This window comes from Larus michahellis, chromosome 9, assembly GCF_964199755.1.
Source record: "Larus michahellis chromosome 9, bLarMic1.1, whole genome shotgun sequence".
NCBI classification, from domain to species: domain Eukaryota; kingdom Metazoa; phylum Chordata; class Aves; order Charadriiformes; family Laridae; genus Larus; species Larus michahellis.
In genome coordinates this window covers 37,782,409-37,808,694 of record NC_133904.1, presented here as the reverse complement: position 1 = coordinate 37,808,694, position 26,286 = coordinate 37,782,409, and the positions used below count along the sequence as shown (strand labels likewise).

The window sequence follows — 26,286 nt, the reverse complement described above, 5'->3', positions numbered from 1 at the left end:
TAGATACACAACCATTTTGTAACGGAAAGGTTGTGACTCGCAGGGCTCTGATGATCTTTTAATTTTCTGCTTCTTTCTCAGTAGTAAAATGCTTTACAAAAATACAGACGTAGTGGCCTCCTAAGATTGTTGAATTATAGAGTCTAGAAGACCAAATGATCTAGATGATCTTTAAGGTCCCTTCCAACTCAAACCATTCTATGATTCTATGAAATCAGTTTAAGCCTTGTAAATATAAAGACCTTTTTGCCACACCTTCCACAATTGTTTTTCTTGCCTGCAAACACTGTCCTTGAGAAATTTGATACCCCAAGTCACATAATCCCCTAATACATACAGTTTATACTCAAACCAGTTTCATACATTTCTTTCATTTCATACAAGGTTTGTCGCTTGCTTCCCCCCTTGAAAATCTATCTCCTTTGAGTACAGACTTGATAAGTTCAAGCTTTCTGAAAACATTCTCTTATTTTGGACAACTTCAAATAAATTCCGAAGCCTGTTATTACACCTATTGTTTTGGGGCATATTGCAACGGAAGATCTTTGCTGTACTGTATCAATTTGAAAGTACAGACTGGAGATCAATTCTTTGTTTTATTTTTAAGCATTACAAATGAAGCAGGTTAAATAAAAAAAAAGGAGAGTACAGAACATCCAGAATATTCTGTGTAGGTGTGTACCGTGGACTGTGCAGTCTCTAGCATGATACGTAACTACAAAGAAGCATTTACACCTAATTTCTATAACCAGATTATGTCCCAAATTTTCATTTGTAAGTGTGATTCCCACTTGAAAATGTGATTGGAGATACTGATTTCAGGCCAAAAAAAGGCAGTTCAGCTAGAAAAGGGAGAAGTAAAAGTGCAAAAGCACAAGTGAGACTTCACATTGAACTTGACGTTCCCTCTGTTTTTTCTGCACGGAACACAGGCAGCTGAAAACTGGCATCATGTTGTGTGGTGGTTTAGGTCAAGCAGTTTTACTTTGCGTTTTAAGGAAATAGTAACACTCACACAAATTACTTCCTTTCAGGTAACTTCTTCACTATGCCACCATTTCATCTCACTGGGCAGTGAATGGATAGTTCAGATTTTGCTTCTGTCTCCTAATTAGAACACATCTGACATAAAGCAGGAATTTACTCGAAGCTGGGTTTCTTAACAGAAGTTGTTTTCTTAACAGAAAAGTTAAGAACTCAGTTTCCCCTGCATTTTCATGGCACAATAAAAGTAAATAACTGACATACAGCGTTTTATGGTCTTCAAAGTCAGATGTAATATTCCTGTTTGTGTAATACTAATGAATGTGGATGGGAGTACTGCGATACACAACTTACATTGGTACTTTCTAATTAATGTTTTGATTCTAATTGCTAGGGGCTTCCCCTGAGTCTATTGAGTGTTCTCTTTTATCTGTTTTCAACTTACTGTCAGTATTAGGAACATATGCATGGATAACGGGTTGTTTAAGTATTAGGGGGCTCATCTCCCCTCTTATGTTATTAACCTTTGCTTATGATAAACATTTCAACAACATCCTTTCACAATGTAAGGAAATTAGGACATCAGGTACTTTTTGTTTTGCAAGTAAAGATGAAGGAGTACCGGAAACCATCTCCATGTGTAAAAGCTTTTTAAAATTTACCCAGGGACAATGCTTATGACTGTTGGATACAACTGCTTCACCTATTCCTGGAGCGCATGCATTCAAGTTAGACTCCGATCAAGTCATGGCATTAGGGTTGGACAACTGTTAATGATGTTTTACTCAACAAGGCAAAAAGTGCATTAATTCCATTACCCTACCTGCATAGATTAAACATTAACACTTATTTCCTGGCCTCAAATCTGGCATGTTACCAAACATCTGTACAGCATGACCTCGGAGGAATTGTATGTACTTTTGTGATGACGCATTAGAAATACTCAAAAGTAAAATGGCATTTCCCAATACAAAATAAAATAGTAACAGGAATCTATTACTACATAAGAACAACAGTTAGGAGAAGGTAAACACGGAATCATTCTTTTTTAAATAGAATTCAGCTAACAGATTCATCTGACCAAAGCTTAGTAACATGAGCAGAGGAGAGCCAGTCATTAAAAGCTACTTCCTTTATTTATAAATTTCCTGAAATCTAGCAGCATCGCCCTGTAATAACCTTCTTGTGAAAGGAGCAACTCAAACAGTAAAGTGTTGAAGTGCATGAACACGGGCCCAGTCTGGCAGCCAAACATGCAGCATAATGACAGAGATCATCATAATCCCTCTTAATGCTCTATTGAGAGAGTCCAGTGACATTAACTTCTATTGAAATCCAGGCACAACGATGGACTACAACAGCTTCCTCCTTTTACCGTAGTTACCCTGACAGATTATATACTTCTGTTTAAACGTCTTCCCAATGGCAACTGTTCTGTAATTTAACAGACTAAAGTTCTAAATACAATTCTGTATTATTAAAAAAAAGCCCAAACCTGTCTCTTCAGCTTTCATTTTGACAAGAAACCCTGCCACCAGTTTTATATTTACCTTTATTGCTTTTCAAAAACTCCAGCATCTCTCATCAGTGGCATTAGGTTGCCTTCTTCTCAGACGCTGGTCATAATTTAGGTAGTGAAATTAATTACATACTTTAAAGGAAAAAAGGAGAGGGGGTGTGTCAGGGGGAAAGAAGTAAATGTTCCCCCCCGGTGTACTGCGTTAGCAGTCTTTTGCCTACCAAAAAGCATCCTGGGGGCTGGGGAGGGTTTTTTCCAAAGTTCTTATGGGTTTTTCAAAATTGTATGGGGACAATCAACAAGAGGAGCACCAGAATTGGGAAATATACTTTCCCTTTTCTCTTAGGAGCTCACACCCAAATGCAAATTTCACCCTTTTTTGTGACTAAACAAAAAGAAATAGCCTTTCGTACTTGCAAATTGAAGAAACTCTCTCCTCGCAGATGTTTCGAAATACAGATGACTTGGTGTGCACTTAAAAAATACAAGTTTAACAAAACTGTTCCCACCCGCGGTCATTTGAGGTGGTAGCCCCTGAGATTTCAAGCATGAATCATCTCTGTTTTTCATTGTGTAACTAGTTAAGCTGCAGAGGGAAATGGTTTGAGAGTCAATAAGAATTAGGAGCATCAGGAGCAAGAATATTTTCATCTTTTTTACAATCACAATATTTTCCAGGGAAAAAGCAATGATGTCTTCTGTATGTTTAAGGAACTGAATTTTATTGTGGTCTTAATGCAAAATTTAGCACAGTCTATTCCTTGGTTCATGGTCAACCTATTCTATCACTTGCTAGCCAAACATACCTAGATTCATTTCTAGATCCCAATCATCTCTAGATCCATACCTGGAATTCCCAGATGGTTATTTACCTAAGACAGGACTTCAAACCTCAACTTTTGCTCACTTTTCTCTAAACTTTTTGTGAGTAAACTTCTTTCTGCTACTTTCATGTGCTTTATGATAGACTGAGAGATCTTTAGGGTACATTTCTTTTAATAACGTTATTTGGCAACTCAAGTATTAATTTTTATAAGGAAGATCTGGAGGTATAGACTGGGGATGAGTTGTACATCGACAATAAAACTTAATGCAGCGTATACCAATTTAGTCAGAGAAGCTGGGGATTTTACCCATTAGCAAGGGACACAATACTGGTGATGGCATTTTCTCCCAGGGAAGGCAATCTTACTGACTTACTACATCATAACAATTCTTTGATTTTAGCTGCACTTCAAAGAGGAAGTGAGACGATGAAGCAAATTACAGTACATTGTCTCCTACAAGGTGAAGTGCAGGCTCAAGTTAGATTTAACACCTCTATTTTGTTCAATCTTCTGAGCAATGTAGCACCACCAAAACAGGAAAACAATGCAGAAGTAGTCCAAACATAAATTTTCATACTAAGACAGGAGAACAAGGTGGAAACTAGCAGAATTGTTAGAGAAAAGATGTTTTAAACAGCAAGGTTTTGAACTTTACTGCCCCCCCAATACATGTGCATGCACATTTACCACACTTCTTATTTTACAGACACCAACATGCTTGTTTAAGGTGTACAGTTTCAGAGGCAGGCAGCTTTTGATGTTCGTAGTCCAAAATATCCACGTAGCTTTTGCAAAACAGCAGAGGACACACTTAGAAGACTGGGTCGCAAAATCAGGTGCTCAAAGCCCGAGCTGGAAGCAGAGGCAGCAGAGAGCGAGCCAGCTGCGACCAAAGAGGTGTGCAACCATATTTCCATTATCCCATGATTGTGCCTGTGCTAATATGTCCTACCCCTCAGCAGAACGCAGTAGCACAGGACAGCTGGGCACTAGCACAGCCACAAAGCTTCCTCAAAGGAATTTGTTCAAGCCCTGCCAGCTTAGAAGATATAAAAAAGGCATGTGTGACTATTCGCATCAAACCACACAGCTAAAACTCAAGCGGCTTGATGGCATGACTTGATATTTAGGTAACTAGATCACCTTTACTACGAATAAAGCAGGAGCCACAGTAGTAAGAAGTAACAGTAGTAAGTAGCCACAGTAGTAAGAAACTGTTTGTGCAGCACTAGACTAAACAGAGTGAAGTGGTCTTAGACTTAACAAATTCTGCAGGAAGCATGAAGAGGAAACTGACGCTATTGACCATTCTTTCAACTTATTTTTAGGAACTTTTTTGCTCTGAAAAGGGGACAGAAAAATCCTTAGTATGACACTGTGTATCATAATAGCAACTTACGTTAGTAATAGAAAAGATAAATTTTAACTAGTTAACAAATGCAGTGATACTGAAAAAGCTAACACTGTCAGAAAATGTTTCCATTTGCAACTTAAAAAGACACAGTCCCCACTCCAAGTCTATCAGTCAATACCATTTGTACAATTGCAAAGTGCTACCTGCTACTTGAAAACATGGAACAGGCTGGTCGTGTACTTTCCTTTAGGTTAGGGGATACTCCTAGAAACTCATGACTTTATCATTCTCAGTTTTCATCTAAATTCTATGTACTGAGAGCCTTTACATGTTTGAATGATGTAACATGCTGCCAACCACTGTGCCTGACAAAAAGCTTCAACCTCTTGGTTGAAAGCAGCATTATGACATTAGGCTGCTTTTAATAGCCTCAACTTTAAGCTTCAGCAACCCACTATTCAAAGCTTACCTTTCTTAAAGATAAATCTACTTAATGCTATCCAAGTTATGGAAATATTTTTCATTTTCAGGTTTTTAAGGAAAGGTAAACTTATAAACTAAGAGGTAATATGTAACAGATTTATTAAACTGTTTTGTCTGAGGAACACCAATGAACTACCTTAGAGAAACAGCCAACAGAAACCTTATCCACGGTGGCCTTTTGGATAAGATCATACCCCCCCTTTACATTTGCATCCAGCGTCTGGGCACAGACCACCATTCAGAAAGACAGGAAAAAAGGTGTTCAGGCCGTTGTGTGGTCCTAAAATCTCATACTTTAAGTATAAAGCAGTATTACCATATGCACAAGCTATGTTTATATCTTATTTTCATGCACACATTCCAGAAGTTATGATCCAACCACAGTGAAAGCGACCTGCATATTCAGGTAACACAGAGAAGGTGTCCCCAAAGCCCTGCTCCTCCTCCAGGAACCCATCTGCCTCCTCCGAGAGCCACTGCAGCTCATCTCACCCCACCGCAGATCAGACTGACTGAGCCCAGGTTGTGGGTGTAGGTTACACCTGAATAACGGCAATATTTTTACACTAGGGAATGCGGGGGGAGAAAGACTACAAGGCTGGTCACCATCTGCGCTTTTTCATTAGGTAATATGATCTGGAAAGAATCTTACACTTATTTCTGACCATTCTGCATATGTGATTATCATTCATCAAACCATCTTTGCACATTCAAATAACCTGAACTTGGTTCAAGGCTAGAACAAGCTTTTATCTTCAGTGACGTTCGACTAAAATTGCCAGCTTAGCATGCTTTCTTTTTTTCAGTCCAGTTTTACGGAACTGTAATGTAGACTGCCCAGGCATTACTGTTTAAAGGCATGCAAGAAAAATACGCCTGAAAGACCAAGTTTCAGTAAAATACTGAAATACCTATACAGCTTCCCTCATACGACCTTGAACAGCATGGATAATGCACATGAAGCCAGACTGAGTACTGATAAGCCCAGAATGGCAAACAGTAGCCCACTCATACAAGCAGGATGCTCTCCATGGTCTCCTAAAGCATAATCTTGCTCTGATCCCTGCTCCAACTCCCGCTTTCTCACCCTGCTTTTTATTGAAGAACAGCAAGCTTAGTTTCACCTTCCAGTTGTTGCTTTTCCCTGTGGTGATACGTCATAATGAAAGCACTTTTGACCAAGTTATTTGAACAGAGGAGCTCATAAAAGCACAAAACTATTTGCATGCTTATGAAAGAAACAGGGAATCTATTTTCATAATGAAAATTAAACATGTCTATCTAACCAAGGCACAAAACCAAGGCTATCTTAAATTCATTATTAAATTATACTGTGTAAATACACAGTATGAATCAGCTGTACATATAGCTGTCTTCATGGAAATTAATGTGCAAAATGACAAACTAATGGGCTACAACGGGCAGAAAGAAACAAACTGCTCCATCCTTACTTCCTACTTCTGCATCTCGTACAAAAAAGCCACAGGCACCACAAACCAGGATCTCTTGCTTCTTTTTAATGTTTTTCCTTTCTATCACTGTATCACTTTGCTGTTATTTGACATTACCACTAGCTGCAGATTTACTGTCTCAACTCTTCTGTGTAACATCCAAAGCTATGGAAGATACTGTTGTGAAACTACACCTTGCCTATATATAGTATTGTGATTCTTTCAGTATGTATGCTTTCACTGTGCAAAAATAACCCAAAAAAACCCCACAAAAGTGCCATACTAACAACAGAAAAGAGGTCAGACACGTTAGTACTTAAAATGACTTGAGCAAATTACTTTACTGAATTGAAATAAACATGACCTCAGTGTAATGAAGACTCCGAGAGAGAAGCAAAACCAGCACAAGCAGCCTGCTGGCTCTCTATCAGTCTTCGATTTGAAGTTCACGGCAGCTAACTCAATCCAAGCCTGGACTGCAGTGATCCCACTTTGAATCTTCCCTTGGGCTGCAAATTTTGCAGGCAGCCAGTTATACATAACCTTTGAATCCAGCCAGTTGCCTGACATGGCTCCCTGTTCAGCAGACAAGTGTCAGTGCGAGGGAGGAAGCAGTAACCTTGGGGTTTAGTTCAGCCGACACGGAGTTACTTGCACTTTCACACTGCAGCTTTGCAAGAAATTTAAACGAGCATAAACCGGAGCTACAAGTGTAAAACAGAGCTACTGCTGAAAGAAGTAGCGTCCACCCATTTTTTTGGTGTCCCAGTCTGTCCCCTCCCTTTTGCCAGCAGCCACCATGAGTGAGTGCTGGCTGCAGCTTTTGCCAGATGGGTGTGTTCATGGAAGTGTAGTATTAGGGAAAAAAACCCACCCAAGCAGGCAGAAGCTGTAGCGTGGTAACTAACCTAGTTTTATCTTTACTGAAAGCCAAAAGAAAACACCCAAATCCCATTCCCAAACACTGAAATACCTTATTAAAATTTTATTACAGATTAAATTTATATAGTCCAAAATACTTTAATATGCATAACTTGATATTTATTGAAGGTCAGGCGTTAGTAATCTTCCTAATCCAAAGTGGCTGTACAGTACAGGAAACAGCAGCTGACCTCTGAGTTGAGAGCTGAAGCTATAAAAGGAATGCCCTCATTCATGAATTTTGGGGTTTTTGCTCTGAGCCAACATTCAGTGTGCAGTGATATGCAGTTTCCAGCTCCTCAGACTTAACTAGCTTATTTGACATAGTGACGTTTCATGGGCTGCTCAGCTCCTCTAGCTTCCAAGACAAACTATTTCTTGAGAATGACTCACTGTGTATTCTACTTATCACCTACTTCAGGTAAACTGAACATAATAAGATCTTTTAAAAAATTATTGCATGTACAACTACTAGAGAGGAAGCAACAAAGTACCTGACAGATTGCTGAGGCAATGTGAAGTGATTCAGTAAATCTGACCAGTTACACCAATTTGCTATTTTTTTTTCCCAGCAAGATACTTGCATCCTCTTACCAGCAAGGAGCACCATATGGGCTCCTTGTAATCTTAGCACCACCTTCACTCAGCCCTACAAACTCAACTGGATGCTGATAGCAGCACCCGATTAAATGTGGACAGTTTAATTGTGGAAAGCTGTGTGTCAGCTCTACATGCCACCTGCCATAAATAACTGCAGAATTGTGAACTGCAACACTGTGTGAAGTTAGAATCCTAGAATCGTAGGGTTGGAAGGGACCTCTGGAGATCATCTAGTCCAACCCCCTGCCAGAGCAGGGTCACCTAGAGCAGGTTGCACAGGAACGCGTCCAGGCGGGCTTTGAATGTCTCCAGAGTTGGAGACTCCACCACCTCTCCGGGCAGCCTATTCCAGTGCTCTGCCACCCTCACAGGAAAGAAGTTCCTCCTCATGTTTAGATGGAACTTCCTACGCTCAAGTTTGTGCCCACTACCTCTTGTCCTGTCCCCGGGCACCGCTGAAAAGAGCCTGGCCCCATCCTCCTGACACCCACCCTTTAAGTATTTGTAAGCATTGATAAGATCCCCCCTCAGTCGTCTATTTTCCAGACTGAAGAGACCCAAATCCCTCAGTCTTTCTTCATAAGAGAGGTGTTCCAGTCCCCTAATCATCTGGGTAGCTCTCTGCTGCACCCTCTCCAGCAGTTCCCTGTCCTTCCTGAACCGGGGAGCCCAGAACTGGACACAGCACTCCAGATGCGGCCTCACCAAGGCAGAGTAGAGGGGGAGGATGACCTCCCTCGACCTGCTGGACACACTCTTCTTGATGCACCCCAGGATGCCATTGGCCTTTTTGGCCACAAGGGCCCATTGCTGGCTCATGGTCATCCTGTTGTCCATCAGGACTCCCAGGTCTCTTTCAGCTGGGCTGCTCTCCAGCAGGTCAGCCCCTGACCTGTACTGGTGCATGGGGTTATTCCTCCCCAGGTGCAGCACCCTATGCTTGCCCTTGTTGAATTTCATAAGGTTCCTCTTTGCCCAGATCTCCAGCCTGTCCAGGTCTCTCTGTATGGCGGCACAGCCTTCCGGTGTGTCAGCCACCCCCCCCCAGCTTTGTGTCATCAGCGAACTTCCTGAAAATGCACTCTATCCCCTCGTCCAGGTCATTGATGAATATATTGAAGAGGACTGGACCCAGTACTGACCCTGGGGAACACCACTCGTCACTGACCTCCAACTAGGTTAACGTTAGATCAAACGTTTTGTAGTACTTGCTCATCTGTAGCCTCACTTGACAGACAGCAAGTGCTCCTCATATTTCACTGAGTGCGAGACACTCAGATGTAGAGCATTAGATGAATACTCATTATTTCCTCTGAATACTCATTAATGTTTCTCTAAACACAACTTTCTTAGTAGACTTTTTGGTTCAAGTTGTATGGGTGGCTCTCAGTGTACAGAACTGCACATAATAGAATTTACAAAACAACTTATTTAAAATACTTTATCAAACTTGTAGCTAGATGAGCAATTATGACATGAACACAAAAATAAACTATCTTTTATTAGGGGAAAATTCTTGTATTTTAGCAAGTACTGTTGTGTATGAAGCTTGCTATTGACCTGATTAAGCAGGGTGTAGAATGAGCGCTGAGGAACAGCAAGAAAAATTCACTAGCAGACTGTTAAAGAAAACCAGACACAAGTGTTAAGTCTGTTCTTACTGTGATACATAACAAAGCCATGAAAGAAGTGCCTTAGGGCACACGTGTGCCCTGCACACGTGCGCAGAAACCGTTTATTTGTTTTATATTTCTTTTCCAGGAAACTGAATTGGAAATATAAGCCAAACACATTTATAGCAACTACACTGAACAGAATTCCTCTTTGCGGTATCACATACTTAATATTATAACATATTCAGTTCCTCTCTATGCTAATATTTTTCTATTCCTATGAGTGGGATTTGCGCAAACAAGGCCCTTAAAAAGACTTAAGGGTCACTTGCCAAGGAGGACAGTTACTCCATTATTTTATGGGCTCCTCTGCATTTCTGAAATGGAGACGAGTAGAAGGTGTACAAGGGACGTACCAGTTACAGAAGCAGGAAGGGTCTGGTGGGCAGAGGCATGGCTAAAGATGCAACTATTTGGGAATGGGAGGAAACACGTTAAGAAAGAAGCAGCAGCACACACATGCTTGACATTTGTTTAGAGTTGCGTTGCTTAAGGGTCAAAAATTTCCGTGTGGAAATGGAGGTGTTTTGGAGTGCTCCGTCCCTGGGAAGCCCAACTGCAGCGGCCAGAGAGGGAAAGCCCCCGCTGGGTGCGCAAAGGGGCATTGCTGCTCACAGAGGATACCCTCATAGACTGCCAGGGAAGAACAATACCCAGTGAGAATCTTAGCTAAAGGGACTGTTACTACTCAAGTTACTTTTGTAAAGTTACACAGCAAACACATAAACAAGCAGTTTTATAAACTAGACATCTAACTGTAGTAATGACAGCTGAAACTGACTAACTGCACATACAGAGGAAAACCTCAGCTAAGGGGCAGTTCGGAATGTATGTCTTGTAGCTCAGAGTGTGTAGAACAGTGGTTTAGAAAAAAACAGTAACCATCCTTTACTGCTACATGAATCTTCTGTTGTGTCTCCTGCAATGTAAGTCAGATTCATTAAGCATTATTTAAATTTAAAATGCTACACAGTTGGGCTAACCACCTAGCTAAGTAAAACAAGGATCAGAGTACTAATACTATTTTCACTTTAAAATGGGTTGCACAGTATCATGAAATAGCTAAAAAAAACCCAAACAGGCCTGCTGTACAAATCGAACAAGTAATTTGCAAAACGCAACTACTAGCTAGATGTTAATAAAAATTTTTTATGTTAGCCATGTTTATACTAGAAAAAAAGCAGAATGAGGTAAGCTAAACATGTAATTAACAGATATTTTAAAAATAAATTATAATTTACATATGTAGTATAATATGCTTATATTTGTTATAAATTTAAACAATTCTTTAAAGAAATCCTCTGAACACAAGCATTTCTATAGCTGTCTTGATTTTAATCACTTACAATATTATTTTCTATAGTAAGAACAGCTAAAACAGAATAACACATCAGAGTTATTATTAAAGTAATAATTTGAAAGTCTCTTTAATTAGTACAAATTTTAATAGTACAAGTACTGGAATGTAATGTTCTATTTTAAGTCTGTCCTTGTCATGTCAGCTTGTTTCTAATTTCACAGGCTTTCAAGCATACCTAGATTTTCTTTAAATTGATACATACATTAATATTCTGACTGCCATTATACACCTATGCTATAAAACATTCCCAATTACCACTGTATGGAAATACAGGCATTTTCCCCTGCACGAGAACAAAAGCAATCAGCAAAAATCATGAGAGGAGCTGCAGCATCATCACACAGTTTAAGGTACAACAGATGTGCATGCAAGTATTCTGCTCTGACATTTAACAGCTGCTATTGACAGACCAATGAATTTATAAGAAGAATTAAAAAAAAAAAAGAAATATAAATCTATTGCCTAATAGGCAAGTTAAAAGTATGCCTTTTAGGAAAAGATGCTCAGCTGATGAAGCAGTCACATACTGTAGGGATCAAATAGTCACATCAATATACATTGAAGGAAATCCTAGTTCATTAGTTTTGTCCTTACTGAACAACAGTATATTCAAGTAGAATAGATGTAAGAGTCTTGGATTTAAAGTGATAACCGAGGATCCACCTTGGATCACTTTAAATCCGAGATTCTTAAATCTGTGATAATTGGTGGATCACTTTATCTCTACCTTGGAGATAAAGATATCTCACCTTGAAGCTCAGTGAACTCCCGCTGCAGAATATACATTGATTTGTCATTAACTGTACTACAAAAAACATGCAAAATTTAAATACGGGGGAAAAAAAAAAAGCAAGCTATTTTCTCAACCCCTAGGATTCCTTACAAAACACTCTACTGAGGTGAAAAGTACTCTTTGATTTCAATGGAAAGTCCAAGTGCTTAGCTCTATCTGAAGCAAAGAAAGAGGGAAACAATTCCTCATGTCCTTAACATTACACAGCTACTAATCCAAAAGCAAAGCAAATAAAATGTATGCTGACTTTTTGATACAGTAGCATTAGCTCCAACTTCACTTCTGTCATAAGCAACTCACATACACAAACTTTAAGAATCATCCACTGTAGGAATTCACATTCTGGCAACACATTGGCTAAAGGAAGACATTTCCCACCCCTCCCAGCCCCATCCCCACAATCACCTTTCCTTACTTGTTCTACTCCTCCATTTCTCAGGACTGCCTGTGCTATTTATTTCCTTCCTGAAACATGGTTCAATGCGCCTTCCGAATTTCTACTGTATTTGGGATCATCTTAAAATGTAAAATAACTCTACAGCCAACTGTACCAATATGCTTCGCTCACACACACTCCTCACACCTAAACCTCGGCAGAAGATCAAGTTCAAGCAAGCACCAAGTTTAGTCCTGACTCAAAAGGTACTACGAGCTACGGCAGCACAAGTCAAAAGTAGCACAGTAGCCTGAACAGTAGAAAGGCTTCCAATCTAGGGCAACAACAATCGCATAAAGAATTTCCACTCCCACCACTCATTCCTAACCTCTGTATCATGCACTCAGTCAAGTAAATAATGTTAGGCACATCTGGCACATGATTAAAGCCATATCTTGATTACAAGAACACTTTATATGAAGTACTCAGTAGGAACTGATAGCCCTAAGAAGAAGTGGGGCAGGGAAAGCAGACCTACTGTAGTTTATTTAAGTTTTGTCCAACTATTTTTGTTGATCTCAGCCAAGCGGCTCAATGTGGATCATCTACTGCAGAAAAGAAAACTGAAACCACATCTCCCAACAATTCTGGCAACCGGCCAGAAGCCTTCCTTTTTGCAAGCACAAGCCTTATTCCATACAGCGTCTTTTAGTTCGCATTCGTATAAAACAAGTGAAGGCTTCTCGCAGTTCCAGCATATCTGGGATTAAGGCAAAGTCCTCCCCGTCCACCACTCAGACCACAAAGAGCAATCTGAGAGAGGGCCTTGGTGCTGGCGGGCTTTGTGTCCACCATAGGTCATTACAGAAACCTGTCACACCACTTCCAGTGTGTGTTTTACTTTCAGTGCAATACAAGTTACTCTGAGTGAGTGGCCACAGAAGAAGTAACTACTGCTGTGTTCAGCTTTTGTTTTTACGTGTCTATCTACTGAGTTCAAGATCTTGAAGAAACATAAGAGTTACTAAATGTCAGCAGATTAAGAACAATCCTTATTTCCCTTCCCTACCCCCAACCACAAAAAAAACAACCAAGGAAACAAGAGAAAAACAACAGCAAAGTATTAATAATTCCTATCCCGTGTAAAGCACAGCTCTACTAGCAGAGGAGAAATACTGTCTTAAGCTTTCCCTTGGGCCCTTCTGTACAGCTAGCCTATTCCTCTCAGCACCTTCCAAATGGAAACGTGACAGAGAGCAATCCCACTTACAGGGAGGAGAGGAGGTAACTTTGAAATAAAGACAAACACCAAAGCAGTCACTCTCCAGCTGCCGTAGAATACCAGAAAATTAAAGAGCATGGCGAACTTTTGAGATGTGCCTTCCACAAAAAGGGTGGAAGACATTGCATTATCTAAACAACAATCCAACATATGAACAAATGGGGTTTCTCAGAAAATTGCCTCCCTTCTTCCATGAAACTTCCTTCTCTCCTGAGAAAATAAATATCCTGCAGCAGTGACCACATGCTTAGTTGCATATACAATGAAGATTTCCCTTAATAATTAACTCCAACTCTTTTTTGGCTTTGGTAACTCCTTATTAAGAACAGTTTTCTTATAAACCAGCACTCATTCATTTGTCATGTTAACTACCTAACTTAACTATTAATAATTAACTTCAATAGATTTTGCATGTTTACTTGGCTCTGGCTACTGTTTGATATTTGGGTATCGACTTCATTTAAAATAGTGTAATAGGCTGCATCTATTTTACTAGACACATATCTCAACATCACTTGGAATATATTTGTATCTAATACCTTGCCTTAGTAGTTTGTTCAAGAGTGGTTTCTCTAGTTGTAGAAAAGGGCTGAAGCATAAACTCATGTTAGAAGGAGGTATCATCCACCGAACACTGGTAATTTATTATGCTGAAAAATTATAGCTGCTGATAAACGTTAGATTATTCAATCAGCAGACATTGGGCAACACTGTCACTTACTTGCACAGTGTATGTTACAGATAGTGTTACAAGTAACACATGAGGGAAGTTTGCATGAGATGCAAATACTCAAATAATTAACATATCATGACAACATCACCACAGCAGGGTTCTTGGGGGAGGAAACTGTCTTTTCTGTTTCAAGTTTATACCATTCTGTAGTTTAAAACAACAATGAAGGGGAACTGGCAAGTACAAAGAAGTGAGAGGTAAGTTAAAAAAAACATTAAATATTTCCTAAAATAACTTTTATGTGGAAATACTTAAGGCATCTGTAGAACTGTATTAAAACAGAAACATTTTATCCATGCATGAAGAGCAGAAGAAAAAAAAAAGAAACCAAACAGTCTTTTTGAAACCGTGGAACATTGCTAATTCTATGTCTTCTCTTGGAGAAGAGATTGGTTTGGGGATTTATTTGTTTAAAAATTAACATTTTCACATCTTAAAAAAAAGTCCATGTAAAAATCATTGCAGTTAGTCTGAGATGACAAATCTGAAAGATTCAAAAAGCAGAATTTAATCAAAAGAAAAAGAGATCATATGGTTCTAATTGCTATTTGTAGCTTTATTTGCTAAATTTTGCACTTCAAATTGTCAAGGTTAGAAAATAAGTTTATCTATGTAAATGACAAAGCATGTTGTATTTGTATTTTTATGCTACAGCAGTCCAAGACGAAAAGAGCAATCAAGTAAGGACAGATATTATCTTTAATCTGACAATCATCTTTTAAGACCACCAGAGATGAGAGCTGTTCATTTACTGTACATGAAACAATCCTTAATTTACAGCAAGTTGCTCTGTAACCTCCATCTGTATTTATTAAGCATAGGAAAAAAGGGGTTATAGTACAAAATTGTCCAAAAGTTGCTATAATTATTCCATTAAGGCTGAGGCAGAGCAGCAGCACTTGACAGGTGTTGGTCCCTGTCCCACGGTGCCTGCGCTCCTACCCCCCACCCCCCTGGCTTTGTAAATAGAATCATAGCATGGTTTGGGTTGGAAGGGACCCTAAAGATCATCCAGTTCCAGCCCCCCTGCCCTGGGCAGGGACACCTCCCACTAGACCAGGTTGCTCCAAGCCCCATCCAGCCTGGCCTTGAACACCTCCAGGGATGGGGCAGCCACAGCTTCTCTGGGCAACCTGGGCCAGTGTCTCACCACCCTCACAGTAAAGAATTTCTTCCTGATATCTAATCTAAATCTCCCCTCTTACAGTTTAAAACCATTACCCCTGGTCCTATCGCTACCCTCCCTGATCCAGAGTCCCTCCCCATCTTTCCTGTAGCCCCTTTAGGTACTGGAAGGGGCTCTAAGGTCTCCCCGGAGCCTTCTCTTCTCCAGGCTGAACAACCCCAACTCTCTCAGCCTGACTCCATAGCAGAGGTGCTCCAGCACTCTGAATAAAATAAGCTTCAAAAATGCTTTCAAAAATAAGCTTTCAAAATGAAATAAGCTTCAAAAATCCACAAAGCGTCCGAGGATAATTTAGAACACTGCAAAGCGAAACTTAATCTCAACAGGACAACAAAAACATTCAACCGGTCCCTTGCTTTGCCATAACAGGTGCCCTTATGACGTGAAATGGAAAAAACATGCCCCGTGCGCAGCGCCGGGCGATGAATCACCCCCCCCGGGCTGCTGCGTGTGCTACATCAGCATCAGCCCATACCCTCAGCCCAGCCTCCTTCCCCGCATCGCGGCGGGGGGGCTCGGCGGGAGGAGACGGCGCTGCCGGTGCGATGGCGGGCCCGCCAACCCCGCCAGGAAGCCGAGACGAGCCGGGGTGCCGCTGAGGCACGGCGAGGAGCGGAGCTCGCTGCCTCCTCGGCGATAGGCGAGCTGGGCAAGCGAGGCGAGGAGCCCGCCGCCGGCCAGGAGCACCAGCACTGGGCCCCGGCCCGGGGGGGCTGAGGAGCGGACGGGGAGCGAGGGGCGGCGGCGAGGGAGCCCCGGCGGGACGCTCCTGGCCGCGTTTATCCCCGGTAGCCAGCCCATCCCACACCGCCAGGCAGCCTCCCCGCCGCCCCAGCCTCCCCGCCGCCCGCCACCTGCCGTGGCCGTAGCCAGTTCCTCCCCGGGGCCTACCCCGCTCCCCCTGCCGCCACCGGGGAGCCGAGCCCGGGCCCCCCAGCAGCCGTGCTCCCCGCTCCGGGGAGGCTGAGAGGGGCCTCACCCCGCGTAACCCCTCGCTGCTTCCCTCAGCTGACCCGGCTGCCTCCGCCCCGTCGGCCAGCGGCCGCCGTCCCATCCCCGGCGGTGACCCTCCTGCCGCTCACCGCCTGCCGGGCGCCGCCGAGGGGTCCTTCCCCGGGCCGCACTCACCTCTCCTGGCCGCTTCGTCCCGGTGCCGCCGGTGAAAAACGGGGCCGGCGTCTCTGCCGGCTGCTAAAATGGCTGAGAGCGCGGGGGGAGGGCCCCCGCTCTGCCGGCTCCGCCGTCCAATCCTCCCGCCGCCCCCGCCGTGACGCGCCGCCGCGGAGGAAGGGGCAGGGGCGGGCCGGCGGGCGGGGGTCCCCGGGCGGGCTGAGGCGGGGCCGGTGGGCCTCGTCGTGGCGCTGGCGGTGTCCCCTCTGCCCGGCGGGGTCCGGAGGTGGGGCCGCCAGGGAGCTTTGGGCAGAGCTGCCGCCGCGCCGCGCCGCTGCTCGTTTCCCTCTGTTGCAGCGGGGCAGTCAGGCTGCTGCCCCAGAGACCGACGGGCACGTGGCGAAAAGCACCTCAGAGCCCATGGCGGCCGCTCTCCCTGCCCTTGTGGGCAGGCTGGGACTGGGAGCCGTGATGGCACGAGTCCCACTGTCCCCCACTGGACGAGGCAGCGCTGGGGTTCATCAGCGAGCCTTGCCCCACACCGTCGGGGACCAGGGGACCACCAGGCCTAGCCGGAGGCCCCACGCTCTTTACTGGGAACATGAGACGTGGGTTTCATCAGCAGCACTGACGAGAGCAACCAGAATTACTCACAACGCAGTTCAAAAAGCCAGAGGCCACAAATATCCCTATGATTCATGCCGGAGTTTGACAGATGGCTTTACGTGTTTTGGAGTCTGAGGCTTCTTCAGAAGAGAACTAGCACAAAATAACTGACTTTTAACAAGACACTTCTTAACAATGTGTAAAAGAAGAGGAAACATTTCATGCTCCATCTATGCTAAGCCCAAGTCCAGCACAATCCTCCCCCATTCCATATGGAGTGGGACAGTGTGAAAAAAGCAAAATTACAAAACAAGCCATAGCTATATTTGGTAACAAGAGCTTGTTCCTATAAAAGACAACACCTTGCAGGAGGCAGCAATTTTCTGGTAACAACTGAATATGCCATGTGGATGTTATACGTAATAGTTCTCCTCCTTAGAGAAGCAAAAAGCACACCCCTTCCTTGGAAAGAGGGGGAACTGAATCACTGAGTGGTTTTTCCTTTGCTTGGGCTATATGAATTCTAGCGCAGTCCGTTATTACTCTCAATTTGTTCTAATTTGTTTCAAAGCCCATTGTTTTGCTTAATGTCAAATCATCGCTAATGAGAGGGCCTGGATTGTGCAAGATGCCCAAAGGCACACCTGTTTTATGCAGATTAAATATTTTTTTGATCAAACCTCCCTTTATTCAGGAGAGGCTGGGCAAACAAACTTGCTACAAATCTTTTTTCCAACTAAAACAGACACATTAGCCTATTTTCTAAGTCTTTCCCATAAACAGTAAATGTGTAAGAGAATATATTTGTAATTTGTTCCAACTATTTTATACTTCCTATAGTCTTAAATTTTGAATCAACTGGGCTTGGATGTACGGTGATGTGTCCTGCTAGTGGGTAAGGAAGCATGCCCTGTGCTAAGCCAGCTGCAGCGCTGGAATGGCCACCGAGGGCCAGAAGAGAGAGTGAGCTAATTCAGTATGCTGTTCCCAACGATGGCTGCTTGTCTCCTGGGAAGATAAAAAACTCTGTTGCTCAGAGACTTTTAGCTAAAGTAGACTATTTCTGCTCTTGACAGACAAATTAATGGAAGAAAAATCCAATTGCTTTCTTAATCCATATAAGCTTCTGGTATCTGCAGCTTGATGTAGCTCCACGGTTTAACTTCTTGGTGTGTGAAAATCGCTTCTGGATGTTTTGACCCTTCTGTCTGGTATTTCCATGTGACGCCCCTTGACTTTTGCATTAATTAACCACGAATTATCGTTCTATCTTAACTCCTTGTCAATGCCACTCCTTGTTTTATAGATTTGTATCACCGATTCCTTACACTACTACCTCATTCATCTCTCCTCTAATGTTTTCCAGGTGCAGTTTCATAGTACCTCAAATAAATTTAAGTTGGAGCTTCCATCTCTCTACCTCAGACTGCATGTTCTTGCTCCGACATGGATTTCACATGCTCCAGGTTGTGTGCTCCTGCGGAGTGCAACTCTTCCCTCACCTCCTCCTTTATTGGAGGACCTACTGGAGACCTTACCAGGCCATGGGACCTCCTCATCAACCTCTTCTTGGCCCTGGACAAGCTGGCCTTGCGTGCCATAGCAAGAAGCTCTATGGGGAATCCTGGTGCCTGCAAGGCTCGTCCACTCATGTCTCCAAGCCAGGCATCATGGAATGACATCCAGGTTCAGTGGCATTATCAGGGATGCTTGACAAAACGTTTTGTTTCTTTCAAAAGGATGAACATCTGAGTCAAATTAATGATTTCAGCAAAGTTTGAAACAGATTTCGGTTAATTACAATCTAAGGAAAAAATATAACCTGTCACATTATACTTACAATAATGAGTCCTAAAATGAAACTCACTCCAGAGAGGGATATCCAAGTGAAGAGTCAAATGTACCACGTTCTGTGGAGGCTTTAGGAACAGCAGGATGGGAAACCTTCCCTGTAGCTACAGGTATGCAAATGCCTAACTGAATTACATAGGATTTACTGATGTAGCAGCTGCTCCTTTATTTGTCCTACAAAATAGTTCTGTTTAAACTAGTCCTTTGAAAGCTTTCAAACTTTTTTTTTTTTGGAAAGTAAAGCAGAAACAGATTTATTTGCTCTCTGTAAATAAAGCTATGGTCAGCTAGTGATACCCTGAGGATAAGTGGAATACTTCCAAAGGCTTCAAAACAGGTAGCTAAGAAAAGCAAGCCTATTGTCAGGAAGCTTACATTCACTACGAGAGCACAGAAATGCCTTTGCAAACATTTTAGGAGTCCACAAACAAAAATTTAAACTGTCTTTATATACCAGTATGTCAGACGATCCTTAAACCCAAATCTAACTGAAAGGATTTCCGTTTTCTCTCATGTTGCAACTGCTTTATATCTTTCCAGTAAGAAAAAACCCAGCAGTGATCTCTGTGGAATGTGACCAGCGTAACACAACTTCCCAGCCAGTGCAATTGCTCTGTACCAACGCTAATTCTCACCCTGATCACAGAGGTCAAAAAGAAGCAAGAGAAAGCTATGTTGAGGACAGACTAAAGCAAATCTAGAAGGTTTTTGGCCCATGATTCAGGGCAAGCTTGCAAACAGTCAACAGCTTCTCACCTCATTCCTGATACCAGCAAAGGGATTGCACAATGTTAGCACTTCTAATCTAAGTAGTAAATCAATATTTGGAGCCTTGTGGGTTGTTTATTTATATCAGGAGCAGTGACTGGTGAAGTCAACGATTTCTTTCATGCAATCCTGTTTCTTCACAGAATGTACAGTTAGAATCAAAACAACAGAAAAGAAATTTTGTGCACAAACTTTGCTATTCCAAAACAAGTTGCCTCAGTTTTGTCTCAGGCTAGTAAACTTTTAATGTGTTCCTTTTTCTTTTAAAAAAAAATAAAATTGTATTTCTGCTACTTCTCAATAAACTTAGAGCATATAATAATAAAAAAAAAAAAACTGAGGCACTTTAGACCTCCACCTTAACTCTGCTCATTGGGGCCAACGTGCTTTTGTTTGCTCTAGATCTTTTTAAACTGACTCTCAGGTTTTAAAAGACAACAGAACAAAGCCCACATAGCGGTCAGTCATACAGATTTGGTGACACAAAGGATTATTGAGCTCTCCAAATAAGTGCATTTCAAGGAGGAATTTCAAGTAGGGGGGAACTGAGGGATGGCCTATTGAATAAAGGGCAGTGTTTTAAGAGAAGGGGCCTACTTCCAAATGTGGGAATTGTTTTGTTCTTTGATGCCTTTTGTTCAAGGTAGGTCCATTCCCTTCTTACTCTTATACATGAAACCTGATCGGAAAATTATCTGCAAATCTGTTTATAACAGTTGCCATAAAGAAGCAATTTCTATATTTCACATAAAGAATAAAAAAATCTCTATCACATCTAGTATTTAGAGCCAACATACTGGGCCTTTTTGGGGAAGGAGCAGGGGGAAGGTAGAGACAAAGCTCCCTAGGTCTTATGAACTAAAAACTTTTAACCAGTTTTGGTACCCTGATCTACGCGGATACGACTTCTCATTCTGAGTCATTATGTAGAGGGAGTACAGCAGCTTGCAAGCCTTCAACATACACCTGCATTACGTAAGTAAATCTTTGTTTTAAGACGTATTCCATACATGAAACAGAAACATGTACCTGCTTGCAGACATAACATTTGTATTCTGTAAAAACATCACATTCATTACCTGCTCAGATCCCTGCAGCGTTTAGAGATACTTTTTTTTTTCCAGAGGTAATGCCTGACAAGTAACTTGCTGCCTGTTTAGGCAGCACGAGGGACAACTCACTGTAGCATTACCCAGATACGTATTATGCCCCACAACACTTAAATATCTGCAGCATTTCAGAGATTGTGATATACTCAATTAATTCATCAGACATAGGGTGCTGCCCTACATATCAATACGTACAGCCCAGTAGGCTTCCAAAATACCATAGTACACATAGTTGCATTTTGTGCTTGGATTTTGATTCTTTCATCCAAGGGGGCACCTAGTTCCTTAATGATCTTGGGTCAAATCAGCACTTCATAGACGGTACCATTGAGATTGGTAGGTTGGCATACTACATAAAGTCAAAGGAGGATGCAGTTTCAGTGCTGTCTTACTGTACAGTTTATGACAAAACTGAAAAGCCCCATCAGGAGCAGAGCTTTAGGGTATTGGATCCTAAATGGGATGCTGCATGGACATGGCATTCCTAACTGAAGAACATACATTTTAAGAAAGGAAAGCAGTATTGATAGAGACATTGCTCGTCTATACCACAATAAATCTAGGGAAAGATTTACCACTCTAAATTTAATTTTGTTGGTGCAAGCAGTTACATGTCTTATTAGTAGAACATATGCAACTGTACCATCATTAGACTGCTGTACAAAACAAAGTACCTAAAATTTTGAACAGCCATTACAAGGAGGACTTTGAGTAGTTCTCACATAATGAAATATGTTCTAGTGCTGCCTAGGGACATTCAAAGGAAAGAAAATAAAATGCTATAAAAATGAAAAGTTTTATTAATTTTTCACAAGATCCATTCTAAAGCGCACAACCACGGTTAGCAATTGCCACAACAGGACAGGCTTACTATAAAAAGCCCATTAGATTAGGATAGATTATGGCTACAAGGATGTCTAAATAATTGTTTTCTTCCGATCTATTCCACACTCTTCTCATCAGGATTTTTTGAGTTTTACAATTTCCTTTAAGGGAATCATAAAATTTTGAACACTATGGTGTCCTAATTTAGTATGAAACCGTTTGGGGAATTCATTAGCGCGAAGACTAAAATTCAGCGAGGACCTTGACCTCAATAGTTTTTCTATTTACATATGCCATGGCAGAAGTTTGTCTTGACAGAAACAGCAAGGCCAGCCTCCTAATGGATACTTCTTTCCACAACTAGTTTTTTTTTTTATTTTGAACCTAGGTAGCAAAAAAAATAACTCGTTCACCTTAACTTTGTTCCAATTTGTCATCTGTCCTCCATTTTTGTAAAAATATGATACTCGATTAAAAAAATAACACAAGTCCTAATGATGTATACCTGTGGGCTGGCTGCGACTTCAGGTACATTTCCGAGGAATGTTTAACAGGCAAGTACAAACAATATCCTCTGCTGTACTCCCATACAAATCATTCTCATGTATTCCTCTGAATCTGTAATGTGAGAAGTAATGTTGTTAAGATTAGAATGACTCAACTAATTGCTGATCTGTTTGCAGTCATTCCTGTAAGTTTTGGGGGCAAATACACATCAGTAGATTTGGATGAAGGACAGACATAATTTTATGTCCAAAACGTGTTTCAGTGCATGAAGGAATCCCTATTTTAGAATAACTGCCTTCCTATGTAACAATATGACTATTACACAAAGATTAAATGGTGTGTTTCTTTGTTTATTGAGGTTTCATTTCCTAAAGCTATCATAGTCCTTAAGACTGACAGACTATGAGCTCTTTTCTGTACTTATTCATGTAAAATCACATCTAAGAGAAATTTCTGAAAATTATTTGGTGATAAATTGGCAATCTACTTTTCAAGTCTTAAAAAAGTCTTCTTATTGTGAAGTCCCTTCTGTAATTTTTTTAAACAAACTGTAAATGACTCTTGGAACATCTGTTTCTATGATTATATATATCTATAAGAATCAGTACAAACTGATCCTGCTTTCATCAGATATACTTTCTTTTTCTGTCAGAGATCGCTGTGCCCAGAAGGTGAAATTACGGCATCACAACACAAAACTCCAGCCGAAGGACAGAAGCATTATAAGTGCTTTAAACTGAGTAGGTAGTAGGTAGCCTTCCAGTCTTAAAATATTCTACACATCCTGTCTAAACTACCGCAAGCTGCCAGTCTGCCCTGACACGCTCCAGCAGTTCTGCTTCAGCTTGTTCCTGAACTTGTAAGGGAGTCTTTACGAGACAGCCTTGCAGCTTCTATCCTTTCTGTCATGATTTACAAGATGGAGTACCTGTAAGAATCTCATTTATTCAGCTTGTCAAAATGTCAGGATTTTGTTGGAATTCAAATTATATTATTTTCAGTCTGTCTCTGCAGCAAAACTTTCAGTCATACCTTGTTTTTTCTAGCACAACCTCTTTCTCCAGAGGCTGATTGATCACTGCATTGTTTCCCATCAGTGCAACTGAATGGCCTCCATAGCAGTGTGGATCATTGAAAAAATAACACAAATTCCAGAAGAGCCTTTTAAAATGTTATTTATGGATGGTTTGCAGTAGTGGTACGGAACCCCTTCAGCAATTTTGCATATTACACTGAACAGTGTAATAAATGTGTATGATTATTTTTTTCTTGGTGTCGTGGTTTAGCCTCAGATGGCAACAAAGAACCACGTGCCGCTCGCACGTGCCTTCCTAATACAGGAAGGATCGTAAGAAAAGGCAAGACTCTTGGGTTGGGACAAAGGCAGTTTAACAGAACAGCAAAGGGAACATGCAAACAACAACAACAACAACACGGATAGGGGAATATACAAACGCGATTACGGAACCGCCGCTCCCCGCCGCTCGCCGACCCTTTTTCAGACCCTTTAGAAGTCACCCACAAAACATTCCCCACATACACTTTTATCTCTCCCGTCCAGATACGTCTATACAGGCTGTTGCTAACCTGGACAAAGATGCCAGAGTAACATTCTTAGTAGCATTTTTCAGTCAAGAAGTCAACATTTCCTTTGCCTAGTGACTTCATTGTCAAAATCTTTGGGTCTCAATGGATCTGTACACAAAATGTCTATCCATAAAAAAACCCAGAAATGACATACAAAGATGAGAAGTACACCTTAACATAGTGTCTTTCAAAAAGATATTTGAATTCTTACCTTAAAAAGTACTTCCCAGGAGATCAAGGATCAGATTCAGCACTCAGATCTGTAGAGTAAAAGCATTTTTAATGAAGAATCCAGGTGAACTTCAATCTTTAACACTGTGGTGAAGTTAACACCACTGTGACTGCTTTAAATGCTTGCACTTGTGACATTGGCTTCCCTTTTGCAGTTGAAACAGAAGAGAATTCTAGTTACACAATCAGTTTGTCCTGTCAGTAGGTGCTACCTACCTGTACATGGTGTTCCTCGGGTTTACAAGTAAAGTCATATATGCAAGAAATATTAATCGAATATGCTTCATTTACACAATACTTCTAATGACTATGCTTTCATTTCTGTCAGTAGTTCTATTACAAGTTGATTGCTGGAGTCAATTATTTAATTAATTCACATGACACTATATATGCAAATTGTTTGCAAAAATAATTGTTATTGTTGTAGTAGTTACAGAAGTAAATGCTTGTGGATGAAACCTAGTTCCAAATATTGTCAGACACTGGAGTTGGGGGCGGGGAATGGCTGCATTCTGGGGCGTTCTCTGCTCTTGCTGGTCTTGTACTCGGAATTCAAAACTGCCTGAAAGTAGACACCATCACGGTATCTGTAACGATACCTGGCTCCAAAGGCCAGCTCAGGTATCAGTATTACACACAGCCGACAAATGCCACGATAACAGTTTATTTTTGTTCAGATGAATAGTATAGCTTACAGACCTATTTTCTTACTGGACAATGATAGTTAAGAAAGACGATGCCTGGGGGAGTTTCAGCTTTAGCCTATGTTGCCTAGATAATTTAACTTCTTCATTAATATACAATAGAAGCATCTTCAAATAAAAGACTTGTAGCAGCTTGAGAAAATTAGAAGGTAGTGCAAAAATAGGCAGGGTAACAAAAGGTACATTATATTCCCTACACAAACAGCCCGAGCAATTCCATCTCTTACCGAGTTTTAGAATATTATTTTCATGACTTCTTCCAGTTATATCACTGGGCCTAACAAGAGACGTTCCTCTTCACAAATTTTGCCTTGCTTATCTCCTGATTATCAAGGCTACAAACAGCGTCATGGCTATTTTTTCTTTAAGCATTATTGATCAGTATTTGCAGTAACACCCTTCAGGAGAAAAGTCCAGAGCAGCATAATTCTTAGTTTAGGACAATGGAGCACAGCAGCGGTAGCACCTTTCCTATCTTCACGATTTAAGCATTGGTTAGTTCTGCTTGCAGAGGTTGTTCAGCAAGCTCTGCAAATCACAAGTGCAGAGTACGTAGCAGAGGACTAGGTGCTAGTTCTCAGAATTTAAAGGGTTGCTTAAAACAAAGCAGATCTATTTCTAAGACATGTTTTCACACTGGGTTTATGTATGATACAGTAAGCTTTGAACTCCCAAAATACCAGCTACATCTGTCTTAGGCTGGTGTAGTAAGTTCATTCCTTCTTATGACCAAATTTCTCATATTAAAAAGTAAATTCTATAATTTGGAGACTTGCAAAGCACATAATAGAACATAATTTCACTCTTTTCCCTTTTTATCTCTGCTATGTATCAAAGTTTGGTTTATATCTGAACACACTCCCTTATAAAGTGATTTACTCTGTTTCTTTTTCTTTATGAATCCAGCTTGCATTGAACTGAACTGCAAGCTTCCAGTATCACCACAGGGAAGGCGCTTTGTGTCCATGTTCACCAAAGCAGACCTGGCTGGCTGGGACGATGGGGCAGACTATTCCCCCCCAAGACATCCCACAAGCTTTGCAAGGCTTTTTTGTGCAGTTGGAGTGCAAACAGTTGTTTTTAACTGTTACAGAAGTGTTAAAACACCTTAAGCAGAAAGCTTGTCAAGGCAATTAATCGGGGAAGACCACGATTTAGCAGTCAGCTCCAGACCAGACCTCTTCCTGTGCAGGACATAAGATCATAGAATGGTTTGGGTTGGAAGGGACCTTAAACATCGTCCAGTTCCAAGCCCCCCACCATGGGCAGAACACCGCTCCCTAGAGCAGGTTGCTCAAAGCCCCATCCAGATGTCATATTGTCCAATGACAGAAGAAACTACGTGTTTATACTGACACAATTCCAGCATCCCTGGGTTTGTTGGTTTGTTTTCCAATGAACTCCAGAAAAAGCAAGCGTTAGCTAGAGATCATGGGTAAAGGTGAA

The 26,286-nt window shown here is 41.5% G+C and overlaps 1 protein-coding gene across 7 annotated transcripts in view; it reads right to left on the bottom strand.

Moving 5' to 3' along the window:
- The window catches only part of ACSL4 (acyl-CoA synthetase long chain family member 4), a 67,475-nt gene that overhangs the window by 24,771 nt on the left and 16,418 nt on the right, over window positions 1-26,286 (bottom strand). For 2 of the 7 annotated variants that reach the window (XM_074600960.1, XM_074600959.1), the window contains 2 exons: window positions 24,117-24,165; window positions 22,317-22,429 (listed from right to left, as the gene is read on the bottom strand). The gene's annotated coding sequence lies outside the window, so the exon portion shown is untranslated. Of the gene's footprint in view, window positions 1-16,670; window positions 17,211-22,316; window positions 22,430-24,116; window positions 24,166-26,286 lie in introns of those variants that run through there. The other 5 variants (XM_074600961.1, XM_074600958.1, XM_074600963.1 and 2 more) reach the window with 3 other exon arrangements.